Source organism: Cyprinodon tularosa, unplaced genomic scaffold (assembly GCF_016077235.1).
Source record: "Cyprinodon tularosa strain WSP-4 unplaced genomic scaffold, ASM1607723v1 ctg1049, whole genome shotgun sequence".
NCBI lineage: Eukaryota > Metazoa > Chordata > Actinopteri > Cyprinodontiformes > Cyprinodontidae > Cyprinodon > Cyprinodon tularosa.
This window is the reverse complement of record NW_024037837.1, coordinates 24,805-45,671: the sequence shown is the minus strand read 5'-3', so window position 1 is coordinate 45,671 and position 20,867 is coordinate 24,805. Positions and strand designations below refer to the sequence as shown.

At 39.6% G+C, this 20,867-nt stretch overlaps 1 long non-coding RNA gene across 1 annotated transcript; it reads right to left on the bottom strand.

The window, feature by feature from the left end:
• Window positions 1-4,254: 4,254 nt before the first annotated feature.
• LOC119782777 lies at window positions 4,255-4,875 on the bottom strand. Its single transcript, XR_005280705.1, has 3 exons — window positions 4,780-4,875; window positions 4,541-4,567; window positions 4,255-4,435 (listed from the first exon to the last, which is right to left on the bottom strand). It is a non-coding gene; the product is annotated as an uncharacterized LOC119782777 (long non-coding RNA).
• Window positions 4,876-20,867: the final 15,992 nt, after the last annotated feature.

Here is a 20,867-nt window from a genome sequence, read left to right as displayed (position 1 = left end):
GAACAGGATGGAATCATTTCAGATTTAAAGAACTTTCAGAAGTTTGAATTCTAAATGTCATGGCTCTCCCATTTTGAGACACTGAGTTTTTAGTTTTCAGTTATTCTGTTTTGTTGATCTTTGGTTTATTTTCCATTATATTCCAGCAAAGTTTCAACTCTACCTTCTGGCCTCTGCATTTGGGTCCTCAACCAACCTCCATACAAATGGTGACAGAATATGACTGAACATCTCTTTTAGCATGGGATATGATAGATCTGAAGATTTTGTTTTCAGTGTAGATTTTTCATAAATTTAAGTGCTTTTGCATCTCTAAACTGACTCTTCTCATTCTTTTATATATGATGTTTGCTTGGTAAAACTGTGCTCCAATTCAACCTCACATTGTTCAAATCTAATGCTATGATTTTATAATATTGCAAGATCCCCCAGAAAACTACTGTAAGCAGGGTTTGAAGTCTTGAATTCTTGCTGATTTATTGGTCTATATTTGTTACAAACTGCATGCTTTTAATTTTTTTTATCAGATTGAGACCAATATAAATTACATATCTATACATATGAACACACACTTTTTGAGACCTTTGAGAACGCAGCCGTCCTATAACGTGGCCCCTAGATAGAAAATCATATGCACGGTGAGAACCCAAGGGCGCCTAGGAGTAGATGGTGCACCCAGAGAGCGATTTTCTCCACTTGAAGCGGCAGTTTCTCGCGCATGTGTGATTTTGTTGGCGGTGGTAGATAAACCGGGCATTTTGAAATAAATGTGCTATAAGTTTGGCTGAGTTCACAATGCATCAACCATAGAATGATCATGTGTGAAATTTTGCAATTGCAATTAAAACCATTTTTTAAAGTTCAGGACTTGTTCCGTCTGGATCACATGAAGGTGAACTTCTCTCCTAGATGTGCAGATGCCTTAAACCAGTCGTTCTAAAGCCTGTTTCTTTAACCACTAATACCCTGCTTGTTTTAAATGTTTCTCTGCAGCAGCACATCTGATTCAAATAATTACATGACCTCCTTAGCAGCCTTCAAGTGCTGTAAAAGTCTGTTAATCATTTAATTAAATAAGTCAGGTGTGTGGCAGCGAGGAAAAATCTATTACTTCCAGGACAGTGGTTCTTGAGGACCAGGACGGATTGAGAACAACTGCCTTAGACTGCTATTCAGTCTCTTCTCCAAATTCTGATGAAGATCATTGAGCTTCCGGCTGGATGCAGCCTTAAAGCTTCCATCTTCCTCATCAGACATGGTAAACCCTTTCCTGTTAAAGGGCAGGAGTAGGTAAAGCAAACAAAAAAACAGCACCGGACAGTAGGTGAGTTCGAACCCGGCATCTGTGTCCTCCGAGGGCCAGATACATGGGCGGCTTACGTCACAGTGCAGCACCGAGGTCTGTTCGATTTGGAGAGACTCCTCGTTATGTAGCCGACAAATGCATCCTTGTTTTTGCTGGATTTAAAGGACACCTCTGCTGATCCCACATAGCCTTGAGTATCCCGTGATTCATTGAGGGTCCAAGCAAGCCAGTGTTCTGTCAGACCAGCATACCTATAGTCAATACGCATCTGGAAGACGTCAGATTTACGTTTATCCCTTTAGGTTTGTACGAAAAATAAACTTTAAACTACCAAGACAGGCGTTTATCCCTTGAAGTACACTTCGCTGCAGCAAGCAGAAAGGGGTGGGGACGGACCACTGTCAGTCTCATACCTTATATGGAAATGGGACCATTTCATTCCGGAACTGACGGGGGCGCTAGTGACACTATTTCCTGTACCCACCGTTTCATAATAATTATAATAATAATAACGTATTTTATTTGACAACGCCTTTCAAAACACCCAAGAACACTTTCAACATTAAAAATACTAATTAAACAGTAAAGAAATGGCTACAAAACGTGATATGTCACGTGGCATGTCCCTTTTTTATTTTGAAATCTTTATTTAAAATTATCTTAGTAACAAACTATCTAAAATAAGCAACAATAAGGAATCATTATGGAGATGTATTTATCTATCCTTACACCCTATATATCTCTAACAAAAGTAATAAAAAATAAAATAAAATCAATATTTTGGAGACAAATGTACATTACATTAAGAGCACATTTATCCATCCATTAATTTTTATGAATTATCCTCAAGTGGGGTCATGAAGGCTGCTGACCCTGGACAGATCCCCAGTCCATCGCTGATTAAGAAAACAGATATAAACAAATACATGCTGGTGCTGAAGTTCACATAATATATTTTGTTGTTGTGAATGGTACTCTTAAAATAAATAAGTTAAAATCTAAAATATAATAGCCTTTGGCTTATTTAATAAGAACTAGATGGAAAAGAGATTTGGTCTGTAAAACATTTAGTCGACAATTTTGGCCAACTTAGTACGTCCATTCACGGTGCAATATTGTTTTTTATTTGCCAAATAAATATAGCTGCACAAGTATATTTACATGCAATGATTTTATCCCATATGTCTTATTGCGCCATCGTTTGGGCCCAGGCCACAAAGTCTGTTTTAAAACCTTTACTCTCACTTCACAAGCAAGCATTAAAAATATTCAATCAAAAACCAGTGAAGTGGCATCACTGCAAAATTATTAAAAAACACAATATGATGACATTTGAAAATTTTATAAATTTCTCATTTTTAAAAGCTATTTTTAAATGCCTTAATGGTCTTGCCCCTGAGGTAATCTGTAAATTTGTTTTAAAGTATGCAAATGAAGGAATCAGGACAAGAGCTGGAGCTATGGGGAACTGCAGGATTAAAAGATGTCGGACATCTATGGGTCAGTCGGCCTTCTCAGTGAAAGCATCACATCTCTGGAACTCTTTGCCTCTGGAGCTTCAGTCACAGACTGATATTCGACTTTTCTCCACAAGATTGAAAAAATGGCTCAAAGACAAACAAGAGTGTGAGCACTAAACTGGCTTGTACTGTACATTTTTGTTTTAACTGCTCTTGTTTTTTTTTTTGTTTTTGTTTTTTTTTATGCATTTGTGTGTCGTTATTAACCTCCCTCCCCCTCAATGCTAACACCTTTTAAAAGCCTAACCAGGGACGAAGGCTGCAAATTAGCCCATGGCTACAAGCCTTATGTACTTGGACATCGGCCACCTGTTTGGTTGCAATGTTTAATTGTACTGTCCCTGTCAAATAAACAAATAAAAAAAATAAATATTTTTTCTTATTATTCTCATTGTGAATATAATTTACAAACAAACCAAAGGACTTTTGAACTTTTAACAAGTGCCATTCGGTAACTAGAATATACTTGGTTGCAGGTGACCTGGCTCAATTATTATCATTATTGACCATAATGTCTCCTATAAGGACTCCAGCTCAACTAGTAAACTGACTGGTGTCCCACTATTCCATTTAGAAATACCATAGTAATTTTATCAATTGCAATAAATTCATAAACTGCACTCCAAAAACATGAATATCCAATTGTAGCAAAACCCAAAGTGATTAATTAAAACCTTAAATGTAGCTTCAACCTGGAAAGACTCGCACAGAAAGTAGGTTTTAGAAAGTTCATTTGACAATAATCTTCAACTTTCTGATCCCGGCAGTAGACACTGTACTGGTAACCACCAGAGAGAATGATCTTTTTTCTACATGAAAACCTTTTTGAATAAAGTCTGTCTTCATCTCACCTGCTCAGCCAATCACCTGCTCAGGTGCCTCCCTCCCAGCCTAACGGCGCCGGTCTCAAGTCCTTCACCCTTCATAAAGTCCAGCTTGATGTGTGCAACTGCTCCTCACCTGAGCTTCCATCACCTCCACCCTGATTACACCTTCGCTTTGCTCGTTTAATCTTATGTTTGTATCTGAACAATGTTTCTGCAACTTATTTTTTATTACATAAAACAAGTTGATTCTAACTGTTAAAACATAAACAACTTGTCTGTAGGTCAGGTTTGTAAAGAAAATTTAGATTGATTCCAGTCATTGTTCAAAAATGTATAGGAAACATTGTATATTGCAAGTTATTAGCTTTGCTTGCATTTAAAATTTTCCAATTGTTAAACAACGCTGTTACAATATATTTACAACTACTTTATTGGTTCTACTGTCTCTCCAACAAATTACAGCCACAATGTAACTTTGTGGAAACGACACCATTTCTATGAAAACTAAATGATGTAAATCAACTGAGCTACAACAAAAGGAACTTTCAAAAATTTAAATAATATTGAAAGAACACATTATGAAAAAGGAGGACTGCACAAGTCAAAAGGTAAATATTCTTTATCAGAAACGATTTCAAATGGCATGTCACAAAAAAAACTAACAATATGTGACAGATTGTGGAAAGCAACTTATATTTTCTTTGAATTCAATGTTGGCACTCAGGGCAAAGTCCAGGTATGCCATCACAGTAGTAACGAGGGTACTCTCCTCTCCTCTGCATCTGAAAATAAAAAAATAAAAAAACAAACAAAATAAAAAACAGGTGCATTGCAAGACTGTAATACAGGAAGAATGGATGATACATATGATTATGAATGAATCTTACCTGTAAGATTGGCGGTATCCTTTCTACCTGCATGGTGAAGAGCATTAAACAATAATTAATACTTTATATCTCTCAGTATCTTATCCTTTCATCTCTAATGATATAAAAAAAAGTTGTCCAAATAATGAATTTTAATAAAAAAAAAAATAAAAAAAAAATCATTTAGGGTTTTAGTCTCATTTGCACATAAAGATACACAAATCAAAATTACTAGTTATGTGTAAATTTAAAAAATGAACCTCAATTTGTGCCTCGGCTCCTTTGGCATAGGTGTGGTCATCAGCACACAGAGTCTGTAAAAATACAGATATGTTCTAAGTGAAAGATGAATGCAAATCCAAATAACATCAAAACTGCTTCAACCCTTTTAATTCTTCTATCTTGATTTTCTTTCAGACTTAAAAAAATAAGCATAGAACAAAAGTACACTGTGAATGGACATAATACAAATTCTATGACTTAAAACAACAAAGTGATGAATTTTACCTACAGCGTCTTTAAGGCATTTATACTAGTGATTATGAAAATAGCGCCCCCTTCATTTCCGGAATGCAATAGTTCCATTTCCAAATAAGGTATGGGACTGACGGAAAGGTCCGTCCCCGCCCCTTTCTGTTTGCTGCAGCGAGGTCCTTCTCTATCCCTTTAGCAAAGTAAAAAAAAACAAATATTTAAGGTCAGATGGCCATACGCTTTTAAGAACACCAAAAAGTAAGTAATACATTTTTTCATGCATTCATAAAGGGACACACTCTCGTTGAACGTTTATTTTTCATACAAAACTAAAGGGATAAACTAAAGGGATAAATGGTTATTGACTATGGGTATGCTGGTCTGACAGGATGTGCTCATCTGACAGAAAACCGGCTACTTTGTGCTCAGACAAAAATGGCGCTGAACAGTGGTAAATATTTGAAGTGCAGTTTAATATAATTCAGTCTGTGAATAATTCTGTCTGAAATGAATGCAAATAGTTGTTTTAATGGTAATTGAGTCAGATATGTGGCGGTAATGTTTGGTTTATCTGTCCCTGTGTTAATGGCTTTGGCCGACATTTAAGCTCAGATTCTAATACCTGTGCAGTGTGGGGAATATAAATCGGATACCTGAGACGACGGTACTGCTGCTGAAGCTCCTCAGAAATGTTATTAGCACCCAGAACCAGGGCTGCTGGAAGTCATTTTGAACAGGGGGGGCTGTGAAGGTTTTGTTAGAAGATCTGAGCTTATTGGCCTATTTATAATACAATAAAAAACAAAGTAAATAGATTGAGATTTACTATTTTATAATTATATACACTTCAATGCACGCAACCAAGGTCTGTAACACAAAGACATCATCAGTTCTCAGGTGAATAAATGCACTGTTAGTTAAACTTAGCAATAACACTATAACAGGTAGATTTGGTCAGCTGGGAGGAACCTGAGTCACTGAGTTCATGTCAAACCTGCCTCTATTAGCTCCAAAATCCTTTTATGCAAACCACAAGGAAATAATTATATTATTATTATTATTTTTTATATATTTATATATTTTATATATTATTATTATTTTTATATTATTGAAAAGTTCTCCATTACACAAAGAACACAAGATCAAAATAGATCAAAGAGTAAAATAACACTTTCTAAAATACTATTGTTACGTTAAACTGCAGGTGTATGAAAGTGTGTGGCGGCACCATGCTCTGATTCTGAACTCTCTGTTTTCTTGTCTCCAGTGTTCTTCTTCACTGCTGGTGGTTTTTCCTAAAAATGAGAAAGGTGTGTCTGTGCCATATTTCCTCCCCGTTTCTCTCATCAGATTATGAGCGGGAAACCTCATTTGTCTACCACCACTAGCTTGCTGGACGTTGCCGTGACAACATAACTTCTATGAACTTGTGTTGATTAGGTCTCAAAATGATTAAATTAAAATTTAAATACACATCATAGTAAAATAAAAAAGACAAAATACTTTGCTCAAATGTATAAGTTGTGCTTATAATTACTTATAAAAGTACCTCTTATGCAGTCTTTAAAAATCTCCCTCTCGTCACTAGGGGGTGTTGCAACAACAGTTTCTAGGTGAGAGAGCATACGCTGAGTGAGGGGTGGTGGAGAGCGGCAAGGGTTGGACCTCTTCCAGTCTATGGCCAAACTCTAACGGCGTCCAGTTTCACAGACTTCTAAGGACCCATTCCAGGAACACACCCATTGTCCATGTATCCAATAATAAACAATCTTCGTTACTTTACACCATGATTGACTTTTATTTGGAAACACTCTGCTTAGAAATTACTGTATATAATACATAATCCAGGGTTCTTCAATGTTTACCAGGCTAAGGAATACTGATATATAATGTTAGATAGTGTTCTATCAAACTGGTGCTACAGTCACTCTATTAAAGATGGAGTAATGTAACTAAAGTAATCCCTCCCTGGTATTATTAAAGTATTTCTGATTCCTGGTTGATGGGACAGGTGTTGTGAATGAAACGGTGCCCAGCTTGATGTGTGTGGCTGAATGTGAGCATTGATAACTGAAAGACATCTTCTGCCTCCATTTATCTGTTTACTACAGTCTGATCAATTCATGTTAATGTGGATTTAAAGTGTTTCAATTAGTTGGAAATATTACAGGGGGAATATAAAAAAGTCTAATCAACCAAAACTTTCATGACACCCATGCAGTACCTCTGTGGACCCCCTGTGGAAGACCTCCGACATAAGACACATGACAGTCTATGAAGCAGGAAGAGAGAGGTTCATAGATCACCTGGGAGATAAAAAGAAAAGATCGTGCTTCATCAGACCAAATCAATTAATTGATTTTCTTACTTTCTTTCTTTTCCGTTGAAAAAGAAGCTGATTAGTCAGTCACTTCATTTGGAGGGGTTAAACTGATTTCAGATAATAAAGTAGAAAATCTTGGTGTTGTTTTTGATCAGGACCTGTCATTTAGAGGAATATTGCAAAAATTAGAAATTGTTGGGATCTGGAGATCTGCCACCTTTCTCCAGCAGAGGGCGCCCCCGGGTCTCCTGAGCTGAAGCCACCAGCACACCTGCGGCTGATCATCTCATCAGGACACCAGCTTTATAAGCAGCGGCTGAACCTCCCTTCAGGGCCAGAGTGTTAGACCAGTTATGGTTAGCAAACCTGAGCCGAACCTGCATACCTGAATCTCTGATTACTCTGAGGGGTAATCTTGATCCTAACCAGTCTTTGTCTTCTCTGCTTCCTAGAAAGACCTGATCAAAGCGTGGAGCTCTGGAGGAGCTCATAGTCAGAAACCTGCCTGCCTGTCCTGTGAAGCCAAACCTGAAGATCAGCTGTCAGAATCAGCAAGCCAGTTCTCAGGAGAGAACTAGGAGATCAACTCAAGGTCTGAACCTCACTAGTCTGAAGCCAAGCTCTGCCGCTGCTACACTGTTAAAAAAGTAAATGGCAATTGTTGTTCTAACACACAATTGTATTGTAATCCGACTCAGAAATATAAATTTGACATCTAACAAATAAATACACGTTTGCCCAACTCAAATTCTCAGAAGTTGGTTTAACAAGGAGTTTTAAATCGCCTATACAAGATTTTTTGAGTTCCCTCAACTGTAAACTCATGGGCATGCGCACTGCTTATGTTCATGGACACGCCCACTACGGTACGGGGTTTCCTATCCCTTTCTTCAAGGGCACAGCCTTTTTCCCTCGTGTTTGAGAAGATTGGCGGACATTGTGATTTTATGCATCTGGAGAACCACGGAGGAACGACCCTGGGACCTTACCAGTTTTCCCGGTGAGTGCTGCAAAGTACAGACAGTTAGCGGTTAGCTCCGTGAGTTAGCATTCCCTTGTGGTGTATTGCCACCGAGTTGAAGCATGAGTTCACATGTTTTTCACGTTCTGATGAAAGGAAAAGCAGCGCACGTGCACGTGTATAATGCGCATGTGCGCGTGCGTGTTTATGCCGCGCATGTGCGGGTGAGTGTTTATGCATAGAGAAAAGAGTGTGCCTGTTATTTTCATTGTACAAATGAAAAGAGACATTAAGTTGAGTGTAATAACTTATTAAATTTCTAAATTGTTTTATGTAGTGCAGTGTTGTTGCACTCAGGCACAGAATATTACAAGACTACATTATTTTACTTTCTTAATCCGATGTGGGTATTTACTGTTATTTACATTATTTACATGTGGATTTTTTGCTTTCATGATTTTATTTGCTTTACAAGAAAAACAGTGACATTAACATTTTATATGTTAACCCTGTAATGCAGCAGTTAATTCGTAATGAGTTAGAAAAGTTACATTACACACTGAAATTTATCATACTTGGAGAGATATAAACTGTACAGTTAAGAACAAGAAGTGAATGGATTTAACTAAGCCCTGTTGTGCTATGCAGGCTGGGTTTTTTGGATACCCTGGATTCTGGATTCTCTCCTTAAATGGAGATGGCGAGCCAACCGTGTGAACATCTGGATTTGGATTGAAGAGAAGGATTTGGACTGAAGAGGACTTTCTTTTTTTGCATTCATCGTCCTGTCGGAGTGGTAGGACTAAAAAGAAAAACTCAGAGATAAAAAGGGAAAACCTTTTTCTTTTTCCGTTGGGAAACAAGACATTTTATTTCATTTTATTTTTTTTTAAAGGGTGCACCCAATTTAAAGAGACTACAATTGAAAAAAACAAACTGAAGGCCGTCCAAATTTGTAAAACTGTTATTTTTTCATATATGTTAATACACTTACTTCACAAAAAATTACCTGTGTGTTTTCCTCTTACTAAAATGGTGTCTTACTGTTTTTTCCCTCATCATCACTCTTACGAATCTAGAACATTCTGGTCCAGTGTCATGTTACTTTGATCTGTGCAGTTAAGATTATGTTGTTGAACATGGTTTTATACTGTATCTATGCAATGTTTGGCTTGAAGCAATAAAAATGTTGTATTAACATAATTTTTTGTGTGTTGAATGATTGGTAGTGAAGACGATTGGTAGGACTAAAAAAACTGAGTTGATAGAACTCAACTTGCAGATAACACTACAAAATCTGAGTTTGTAGAACTCAAAATCTATATGTCAAACTCATAAAACAAAGTTGATAGAACTCAGAACTTAAAGGTGAAACTCAAAAACCTAAGTTGGTAGAACTCAAAATTTCTATGTAACACTCCAAAAACCTAAGTTGGCAGAACTCAAAAATCTTTGTAAACTCAACCACAGTGAATTTAAGTAAGGAAAACTCAAAAAACCAAATGCATCACGTTGCCTAGAAAATGTAAGTTCTGTCAACCTCTATTTTTTTTTCAGTGTAAGCCCTCTGCTGTACCTTCAGTCTCTGGACCCTTCTGGTTCCCTCTCTCCAACGCTCAGTCTGAACCACCATCAGGTACAGATCAACTCCAAGCTTTGTCAAGACTCTCCTGCTTCTTGGCTAACCAAACTGTCCCTCTCTGCAGAGAACCCTGTGATACCAGTCCCGGACCCGTTCCAGCATCAGTTCAAATGACTTTATTGTGTGCTCTCTCAATAAACAATTGTTAACTTTTACTCTGTCTCCGTGGTATTCTGCATTTGGGTTAAGCTCCTTAGACCCAACATGACAGAAATCTCCTGTCCAGGGGTGATGCTGAGAAACTAGTCCATGCATTTGTTACTTCAAGGCTGGACTATTGTAATTCTTTACTATCAGGAAGTCCACAAACTGTAGTTAAAAGCCTTCAGCTGATCCAAAATGCTGCAGCCAGAGTTCTGATGAAAATTAAAAAGAGAGATCATATCTCTCCTATTCTGGCTTCTCTTCATTGGCTTCCTGTTAAATCCACAATAGAATTTAAAATCCTCCTTCTCACATATAAAGCCTTAAATGGCCAAGCTCCATCTGATATCAGAGATCTGATTCTTCCTTATGTTCCTAACAGAGCACTTCGCTCTCAGAATAAATTAATATCTCTCTCTCTCTCTCTCTCTCTCTCTCTCTGTGTATATATATATATATATATATATATATATATATAGAAGAGCTATATGTGTATATATTTTTATCGTTATCTTGTGTGGTTGGTTGTGTAACTGGAGCATATAATAAAAGTAATTCCCCTCTGGGATTATTAAAGTATTTCTGATTTTTAATCTGAATTCACAACACATGTCATCTCAAGGTACTTTCCAGTTCACCAGATCATCCAGTTAGATTGATTCCAAGTTTTCTTTCTAAGGAAAACCAGTTGATTGCATCGACTCATTGACTCAAATGGAATCCCTCACACTAAGCATCAGCCTGTTACCCTCAAAGCAACCCTTCAGAAAGATTTAAGTGCACACTTTTCAAAATGTTAAGGACACTGGGTGATAAGTGTGGAGCTCATGCCTATAACTGCACTAGGCATGAGGCAGTGGGTATGTCCCCATTCTATTTAATGTTTGACAGACACCCTCGACTTCCTGTGGACCTCATTTTCGATCCCAACCCTGAGCAAGACCCTGATACTCCCAGAGGTTATGCTAAAAAGGAATAACCTATGCTTGGGCCACAAGGATGAATGAGCCATACAGGGATGCTACTGAGAACAGCCAATATTCAAGGTTAAAGGGGACCAGCCGAGGACCAGTCAAAGACCACCCGAGGACCAGCCAAAGACCAGCCGAGGACCAGTCAAAGACCACCCGAGGACCAGCCAAAGACCAGCCGAGGACCAGTCAAAGACCAGCCAAGGACCAGCCAAAGACTAGCCGAGGACCAGCCAAAGACCACCCGAGGACCAGTCAAAGACCACCCGAGGACCAGCCAAAGACCAGCCGAGGACCAGTCAAAGACCAGCCAAGGACCAGTAAAAGACCAGCCGTGGACCAGCCAAAGACCACCCGAGGACCAGTCAAAGACCACCCGAGGACCAGCCAAAGACCAGCCGAGGACCAGTCAAAGACCAGCCAAGGACCAGCCAAAGACTAGCCGAGGACCAGCCAAAGACCACCCGAGGACCAGTCAAAGACCACCCGAGGACCAGCCAAAGACCAGCCGAGGACCAGTCAAAGACCAGCCAAGGACCAGTAAAAGACCAGCCGAGGACCAGCCAAAGACCACCCGAGGACCAGTCAAAGACCAGTCGAGGACCAGCTGAAGACCACCCGAGGACCAGTCAAAGACCAGCCAAGGACCAGCCAAAGACCAGCCAAGGACCAGCCAAAGACCAGCCGAGGACCAGCCAAAGACCAGCCAAGGACCATTCAAAGACTAGCCGAGGACCAGTAAAAGACCAGCCGAGGACCAGCCAAGGACCAGCCAAAGACTAGCCGAGGACCAGTAAAAGACCAGCCGAGGACCAGCCAAAGACCACCCGAGGACCAGTCAAAGACCAGTCGAGGACCAGCCGAAGACCACCCGAGGACCAGTCAAAGACCAGCCAAGGACCAGCCAAAGACCAGCCGAGGACCAGCCAAAGACCAGCCAAGGACCAACCAAAGACCAGCCAAGGACCATTCAAAGACCAGCCGAGGACCAGCCAAAGACCAGCCGAGGACCAGCCAAAGACCACCCGAGGACCAGCCAAAGACCAGCCAAGGACCAACCAAAGACCAGGCAAGGACCAGCCAAAGACCAGCCGAGGACCAGCCAAAGACCACCCGAGGACCAGCCAAAGACCAGCCGAGGACCAGCCAAAGACCAGCCGAGGACCAGCCAAGAAACCAGCCAAGGACCAGCCAAGGACCAACCAAAGACCAGGCAAGGACCAGTCAAAGACCAGCCGAGGACCAGCCTTTTCCCATCAATGAAAGCAGAGAGTTTTTGAATGGCTACTACTGTAGGTTGACCAACTATACGTTATCTATCTGCAGCTGATCAGTCCTTCTGTTTGTGTAACTACAGTAACATCCACCCACATGAGTGCTTAAGCTCAGGGAAACAATAGAATGCTGTCATTCAAAAATCTGTTGATTATATCTGCAATCCAAATCTCTAATGCTACCAAAAGATTAGCACATAAACCAAAACTGCATGTTATACAAACCACAGTAAACCACCTGGGATGTGTTTGCAGGATCTGTTTTATGTATCTGCAGAAATCCTATTAGTGTACACGCTTTTTGGAGCAGGTGGCTTAGCCTAAATTATTTATCCGTGTCTGTGTCACTGACAGTGACGACAAATTGTTTTGTTTTTCCAGAAGACGCACACTGCGCTGTATGTTCAGTGTATTTAAAAAAAAGCCCTTTCTGAGTGCCGGGGCTCCACGCTGGGTTAAATGAAGGCATTTATTCTCCAGCTGAATTAGGCCTGGAGTTATGCTTTCATTAGGACTGTGATTAGCATAGTGCTTCTTACCACTGGGCCTGTTAGTAAAACAGAGCTGTCTGTCTCGACATGTTCCCTCATTACAAAATACATGGAGATCAGCTGTTGAATTGAGTTATACAAATCACACTTAGGACACAAAGGTTGAAGAAGGAAAAACAGGTTTATAGCCTGCTGGTGATGCAGCTTTTACATACATTTACATAAAGATACATAGTAGGTGGGGTTATTATGGTCTGCACTCTGTACTATTTTACCAATGGGTCATAAACTGCATTAAAAACGATGCCTTGTTTAATGTCTAAATACTTAATTCCTTTTGGAACAGTGGGGTATTTTTTCTCTTATTAAGAGCTCGTAATAATAAGAAAACAGAGTCCTAAGCACTGTGTAAATTCGAGCTCCCAGTTTGGGGTTACAACATGTTTACTGTGGTGTGATGCCTGAGGTACATTAGTAGCCAATCAAAATTTCCCCAATTTCCTTGATGGGTGCTTGGCTGGTCCTTGGATGGTCCTTGGCAGGCCCTTGGCTGGTCCTTAGCAGGTCCTTGGCTGATCCTTGGCTGGTCCTTGGCTGATCCTTGGCTGGTCCTTGGCTGATCCTTGGCTGGTCCTTGGCTGATCCTTGGCTGGTCCTTGGCAGGCCCTTGGCTGTTCCTTGGCTGGTCCTTGGCTGATCCTTGGCTGGTCCTTGGCAGGCCCTTGGCTGGTCCCCTACAAGTCCTTTTGAAACATCAGTCTTTGTACTAAAACATTCCTTTTGTCACTATTTGTGGACATTAAGTTCTAACGAGAAGCATCATCTCCTGGTCAGACCCTGTAATTCAGTGAAAGGGTGGAGTCAGAGCAAAACATATGCAAGAGGTGTCAAGGTGTTGATTCTGTTAGATTTTACTTTGCTGTTTAATAGCTTTATTGGTTTAATTCCTATTATGTGGTATTTTCTGAGTTCTAAGGTTTTTATTTGTTTCCCTCTGTTGCCCTCTTGTGTTGGTCTCCTTTTCCCTAGCTTTGCCTTTGCTGCTCTGTTTACACCTGCTCCCAATCTGCTCGTTAGTCCTCTCTTTGTTCTGTCTCCCATTAATACACTCCTTGTGCAGTTCCTCAGTGCTGGTTCCTCGTCTAACTTCGTCTTACTTCACCTTGCCTTGTTTCACCTGGTCTTACACTGGTTTCCTTGTGATTGTTTTCCCCTGATGTCTCCATGGTTCTGGTGTGTTTATTTTTTAAGTTGGATTTTTGGACTCCTTTGCTACCTTTGTCATCACATTAAATCTGCAAGAACTCACCTCAGCCTCACTGCCTCTGCATTTGAGTCCTCACACAAATCTCCACGCAACCGTTACAAGAACTTTCCCTGGGAGCTGGAAGTGTGCTGCCATTCGGCTGCCTTATGACTGGGAGGTGCCATTTTGAATGGCTTCTATTGTACATGAAGGGTTAAAATATACACTCAAAAAGTGAGGTAACACTATTTCTTACCATTCCACAAACCGAAAGTAATTGGTTCCAGGATTATTTGGAAATGTTTAATTGTAACAATATGTATGAACAAAGTATGATGATGTATGATGGAAAGTAACCTAAAATTCTTTTGTTCAATAAAAGGCCGCCTTGTGAGCTTACAAAGACGGTCTTTCAAGTGAACTCAAGAATTTTAGGTAACTTTGCAATGCTCCGGAAAATTGCTCTTTATGAAGATTACTTCCTTTAGTTGTTGGACCACTTTTGCCTGAGAACGAACCTCATGACAGATAATTCTATATCTAAAAAAGATATTGGAGTTAGTTGTTGCCCAAGTCCACCCAAATGCAGCAATATGACATCTTGATGTCAAGAACCATGATCATACTCGTTGGAGGTATGTGGCTGTAGCCGCTTTCCTTGTTACCTTTTCGAGGTTGCCTTTTGCTTGTGGGATTCCAAGGTACTTGTAGCTGTGTTGTGCTATTGTTCTTTCTGGGAGTGAGACCCCCTCTGTATGGACTACCTACCCTCTCTTAGTTACCATCCGGCCAGACTTCTCTAGACCAAATGACATCCCGATGTCTGTCCTGAAGATCCGGGTGGTATGGATAAGTGAGTCAATGTCTCGCTCATTCTTATACAGCTTGATGTCATCCATGTACTGGAGGTGACTGATGGTGGCCCTGTTCCTGAGTCGGTACCCATAGCCAGTCTTGTTGATTATTTGGCTGAGGGGGTTCAGACCTATGCAGAACAGCAGTGGGGACAGCAATAGTCAATTATTATCCCTAACTGAGAGTTACACCCATCATTAATATTCACCTATCATTTGGGCTAATCATATATCACAGTTAGATCCATTTATTGATTGCTCACGCCAGTTACATACAATTACATGGAACTTATATTTTACATCATTAATATAAATCTTAAAAATCAACAGTTGTAACTGACCTTCCTGGGATGGTTGCAACACCTCTAAGAGAAGTTACGCATGCCAAAGGCTATTATTCTGAGAATCATAATGCTTATAAAAAGGAATGTAAGTCCAGAATTGTAATAACCTCAGAAATTTGGACCCAATATTCAGACAGACAGACCAGTACGACTTTCTGATGTACAAAAAATCCGGCAAAAATGCTGGCATACGTTGGATAAGTTAAGGGGACGTTTTGTATAAGTTATGGGCATGACGAAACAGGCTGGCACACGCTTGTTAAAAATGTCCCACTGTATGCCAGCGTATGCCATATGTGGGCCATCAGTTCCAGGTCAGTTATCTGATGGCTGACATCCGTTCAGTGTCGGTTCATCATCATCGTGGCGTCTAGCTGATCCTAAACCTCTGAGTAACTTCTGCGTAACTTATCAAGAACTTCTCTTCAAAGCATATCAGCGTATCTGACGTGTTCCAGACGAGCACTGAACGTGTTTCTAACTTCCAGCTACTGTATAATGAACAGAGTAGAGGATACAAGTTTGGCTCTTAAGCAGCTGGAAGACCTCTTCCATGTATGTGCAGAATTAACTGCTTGACCATGATTAGTGCTCGAATCTGTCACAGGCTTGGTTCTGTTATGTTTTTTTTGGATACTCAGTTTTACTTTGCTCCATGTTTTCTAGTTGTGGTGGTTTAATTCTTATTTTCTTGTGTTTTCTGGTTATTTTCAGTTTTCAGGTTTGTATTTGTTGCCCTCTGCTGCCCTCTTGTGTTCTCCTTTTCCCTAGCTCCTTTCCTGTTCTGCTCTGCTCACACCTGCTCCCAATCTGCTCGCTAGTCCTCTCTTTGTTTCAGTCTCCCATAAATACACTCTCTGTTCAGTTCCTCAGTGGCTGGTTCTTCGTCTAACTTCCTCCAACTCCGTCTCTCTGAGCCTTTCTCCTCGTGATAGTTTTCCCCAGATGTCTCCATGGTGTCTGGTTTGTTTGACTTTGTTTTCATGTTTTGACTTTTGGATTTTTTGGATTCCTGCCTCAGTTGTTTGATAACACTTCATTAAATCTAAAAGAAACTCACCTCTGCCTCTTACAGTTGACTTCTGTATCTCTGCTTCTGTCTCCTTGAACCCCAGTGGGCCTCAGCAGATGGCCGCTCACAATGAGCCTGGTTCTGCTGGAGGTTTCTTCCTGTTCAAAGGGAGTTTTTCCTCTCCACTGTCGCTACAAGCATGCTTAGTGTGAGGGATTGCTGAAGAGTCAATGAGTTGATGCAATCAGCTGGTTTTCCTTAGATAGAAAACTTTGAATCAATTTGACTGTATGATCTGGTGAACTGGAAAGTGACCTGAGATGACATGATGTGAATTGGAGCTATAGAAATAAAACTGAATTTAACTGAATTCAAAGTAATCACCTGCATGTAATTATTACAATTGTATGTTACTAAGTAACAATGGACACTTTTTGTGGATAATTACCATTAGGTTACAACATGAAGCTTTCTATTATTGGCCACTAACAACCACCAGATTACAAAGTATATTGTAACTTGTGATCAGGGAAATAAAGCATTATAAAACTGAACTCAAGCTACATGGAAATACCAGTTTAGGTAAGAAGATTGGCCTTGCTGTCTTCCGGGTTTTTCTTCTCTTATATGCCAAGTAATAAACTGCATTTTACTAAATTCAATTCAATTCAGTTTATTTATATAGCGCCAAATTCACAACACATGTCATCTCAAGGCACTTTACAGTTCAACCAGATCATACAGTCAAATTGATACAAAGTTTTCTATCTAAGGAAAACCAGTTGATTGCATTGACTCATTGACTTAAATACAAATAACAACTAATTAATGTATTGCTGTTGGTAAAATGATGGAGTTGCCTGGCAATAATGGTTTGAAATTTAAGAAATCTGACTTTACCCTGTCTGCCTAAAATTTCAAGCACAGCACTTACAGAAATGTTCAATAATCTTGTTATCTATATAATGTGACTTGCTTTGTTATTGCCATGGTATTACTTGGTTATTTATGTACTGTAAAAGAGAGTGGGCCGGATCTATCAAAGGTTTGCGTGTATAAAAACGTGAGCTATTTCACTGCGCACGCTAAAAAATGTACAAACTGATCTATCAACAGCGTGCTAAAAGGATTTGGTCTTTAAAACGTGCTAAATAGCGCCTCTTATCCATTTAGTACTTTTTCTGCAATGAATATGCAATATGGGGCGTTTACACGCAAAAGTGCGTCTTGTGGGAGGAGAACATGTAAATATATTAATTTAGCACTCGCAAAGTGATTTATCTAACCTGAAAGCAATTTTGCTAACGGTATCTGACTCTATATTTAACATGTTTTAAAAGAAGGTGCAAATGGTCTGTATGCGTAATTGCGCACACATGGCAGCGGTTATTGTCGCAAGAAGGAGACATGGAAATGAAGCAAGGAGACGCAGAGAACGCATTTTTTCACTCCGTGTGAATATTTTTGGAATGAAGGAGGAAACGATCATCAAAACATTTCGTTTATCCAGCATTGACATTTTGGAGCTGTTGGGGGAACTCCGAATGGATTTGGAGCCAGCCACAAGGAGGACCCACGCAATACCAGATATCACTAAACTCCTTGCAACATTGCACTTTTTTCCATCTGGGATTTCCCAATCTGGTTTTTCAGAAGTGCTGTCCGACGTTTTGAATGCCATGTCGCCCGGACGCCCTAACGGAGAAGCCCGACCTCATCCTTGCGCCTGTGGAGCAACATGCCAATGCTGCGGGGATGCGTACGCGCAGTCATCTTATCCACAGTCACTTCTTGTGAGCCATTTGGTATGAGCATTTGTCTACAGGCCAATACAAAACACCAGTTTTTTTTCTTTTTACTGCAGTGAAGTAGAAATTCAGCCAGATACCACCTTAGGGAATAAAGGTTGCCAAAGTGTATATATATATATATATATATGTTTTTTTTTTTTTTTTTTTTTGGAGGGGGTGGGGGTGTCACTGTAATGCACTAGTTTGCACAAACAACAAACTACTTTGCCGCAAACCACAAAACGCGCAAAACCATCATTTAAAAAGTGCGTCTCCAACAGTTTTGCACCTGCCACCAGTTACGCAATCACTCTTGTTAAATCACCCTCAAACCATGGTTCAGCCCCTCGCACAAAATTCCAGTTTGCGAGCGCAAATTACTGCACGCAAAATTGGATCTTCATAAATCCGGCCCAGTGTCACTTATATTTCTTGTCATTAGCTTGGAAAAGATCTGCTTATTTTTGAAATCAAATAATATCCTTTACACAAAATCAATGCTTATTCTGAATGTTTCATGTTTTGTCCTAATATACAAACCTAAAAACTAAATAATTGTTGTTCAAAATGGAAACAGATTTTGCAGATATCTAAAAAAATAAAAAGTGTTTTTTATTTAAAAGCCATTTGCTGCTCTGACCAACTTTTACTTTGCTTTTGGCTTTTTGCATTAGAAAGAATGCAAACCAAAGCACTAAACTCATCTAAAATGGCCTAACCACTGTAAAGAGCCCAATTTAGAAATTACTACTCTACTCCTACTCTAAGCCAAAATTTTGATTTTGTCTAATATGTGTCTAAAGATTAATTTAAAAAGCTTAAAAAAAGCAGCTTTAAAATAGGTTTCTTATGATGGAGTTTTTTTTTTTACTGCACAGATATAAGAATCACTGAGCAAATTATTCCCCGATGATACATTTTATGGAATCACTGATTTTATTGCAAACACTTTGGTTTAACTGCATCTAAGAATAAGACCATAAAAGCAATGGTATGAAAATATTAAGCTACTGGAGTGGAAAAAATGAACAGATACATCTTTTCACATAATCTCTCTCTGTTTGCCTTGATTAGCAGAAAAGTTCAAACAACTAAGCGGAAAGAACAGAAAGCTCTAAAGAGAGTTTGACATCTTCCTGAATACAAAGTCCTAAAAGAAGCAAACATGTTTATTGCATCATGTTAACAGTGGGTGCAGAATAGCCCCGGTGGAAATAGAAATAGCAGATGGGAATAAAGAGCAAGCCATGATGTCCACAGCCTGATGTCCCAGCAGGAGCTCCCTCTGCTTAACGGAACATTAGTACAAGTCCTGAGAATAATGGTGGAAGTGAAGCTATGATCTTAAGATAGCAAAAGACATGCTTGTTTTTTTATTCTGTATATATTTGTATATAATCACCTACTGTACCTCATGCATGAATTTATCTGAACCTACTAAGTTCTCAGATTAAGAAAATTATATGAAAAACAATAAGAAAATACACCTTTTAAAAGTGAAAAACGTATTGTCTTCTATGCTCCTGTTTTAAGGTTTGTTCGCTAAAAATAAAGAAATAATAGGTGGAGGAATTATTTATTTTAGGCCACTAATTTGTAATTGTCCAATTACAAATTTGTAATTGGACAATTACAAATTAGGGGCCCTTGGTTCGATTTACACAGTTTTTAAAAAATTAGCTAAGTCTATAAGTCGGGTTCGGAATACCGCAGCTCTTTAGCGCTCCGTTGCCCCACAATGGAGCTTTGTTATTATCAATTACACAAGGATTATATCCTTTTACAATAATATAAATATAATTTAGTTTTCTCTTGATTTATATTCTTGATTTACTATTATATTATATTATATTATATTATATTATATATATTATATTATATTATATTATATTATATTATATTATATTATATTATATTATATTATATTATATTATATTATATTATATTCATGTTGGGATATATTGCCAAAATGGAGCTAAAATCAGTTTCAGATGTTTTCTCCAACCATCTGAAACCATCCCCCTTTTCTTCTCCACAAAGAAGAACAAAGGATTTCCCAAAGACCACTGTACCGGCCCACTGTGGGAGGCGGTCACCTCAAACAGACCAATCAGCTGATCCTCCAACAGGAAGTGCCCCCACATCACTCATGGTTTAAAACCCAGAGCGCGGACTCCATTCTTTCTCTTTTCCCGTGGGTTTTGGCCCGATAGGAGAGGCTAATTTCACGTGAAATACCAGAAGAAAGCTGACTGGAAGTAGCTTTCGTTTTCCTGCGTCAAAAGTCACGGATCGCAGTGTTCCATCGTGCATAGCGGCTGCGCCAACTGGGGAGACGGAAGACTTTGAAGCTGACCGCGGTGTGCACGGACCGGCCGAGGAGGACGCTCCTTGCCGACCACTTCTGCAAAATGCATCCTCCTCGACTTGAGAGCACATGGAGCCCTCTGCTGTAGCACCGAACTGACTGAACTTTCCCGAGGGCGGAGAAATCCTCTCCGCGGCCAGGGCCAGACCAAGGTTCCCTCGGAAACCCCACTCCTTCATGGACCGAAGGCATCTCACAGTTCAATTCAATTCAATTCAGTTTATTTATATAGCGCCAAATTCACAACACATGTCATCTCAAGGCACTTTACAGTTCAACCAGATCATACAGTCAAATTGATACAAAGTTTTCTATCTAAGGAAAACCAGTTGATTGCATTGACTCATTGACTCAAATACAATCCCCCACACTAAGCATGCTTGTAGCGACAGTGGAGAGGAAAAACTCCCTTTTAACAGGAAGAAACCTCCAGCAGAACCAGGCTCAGTGTGAG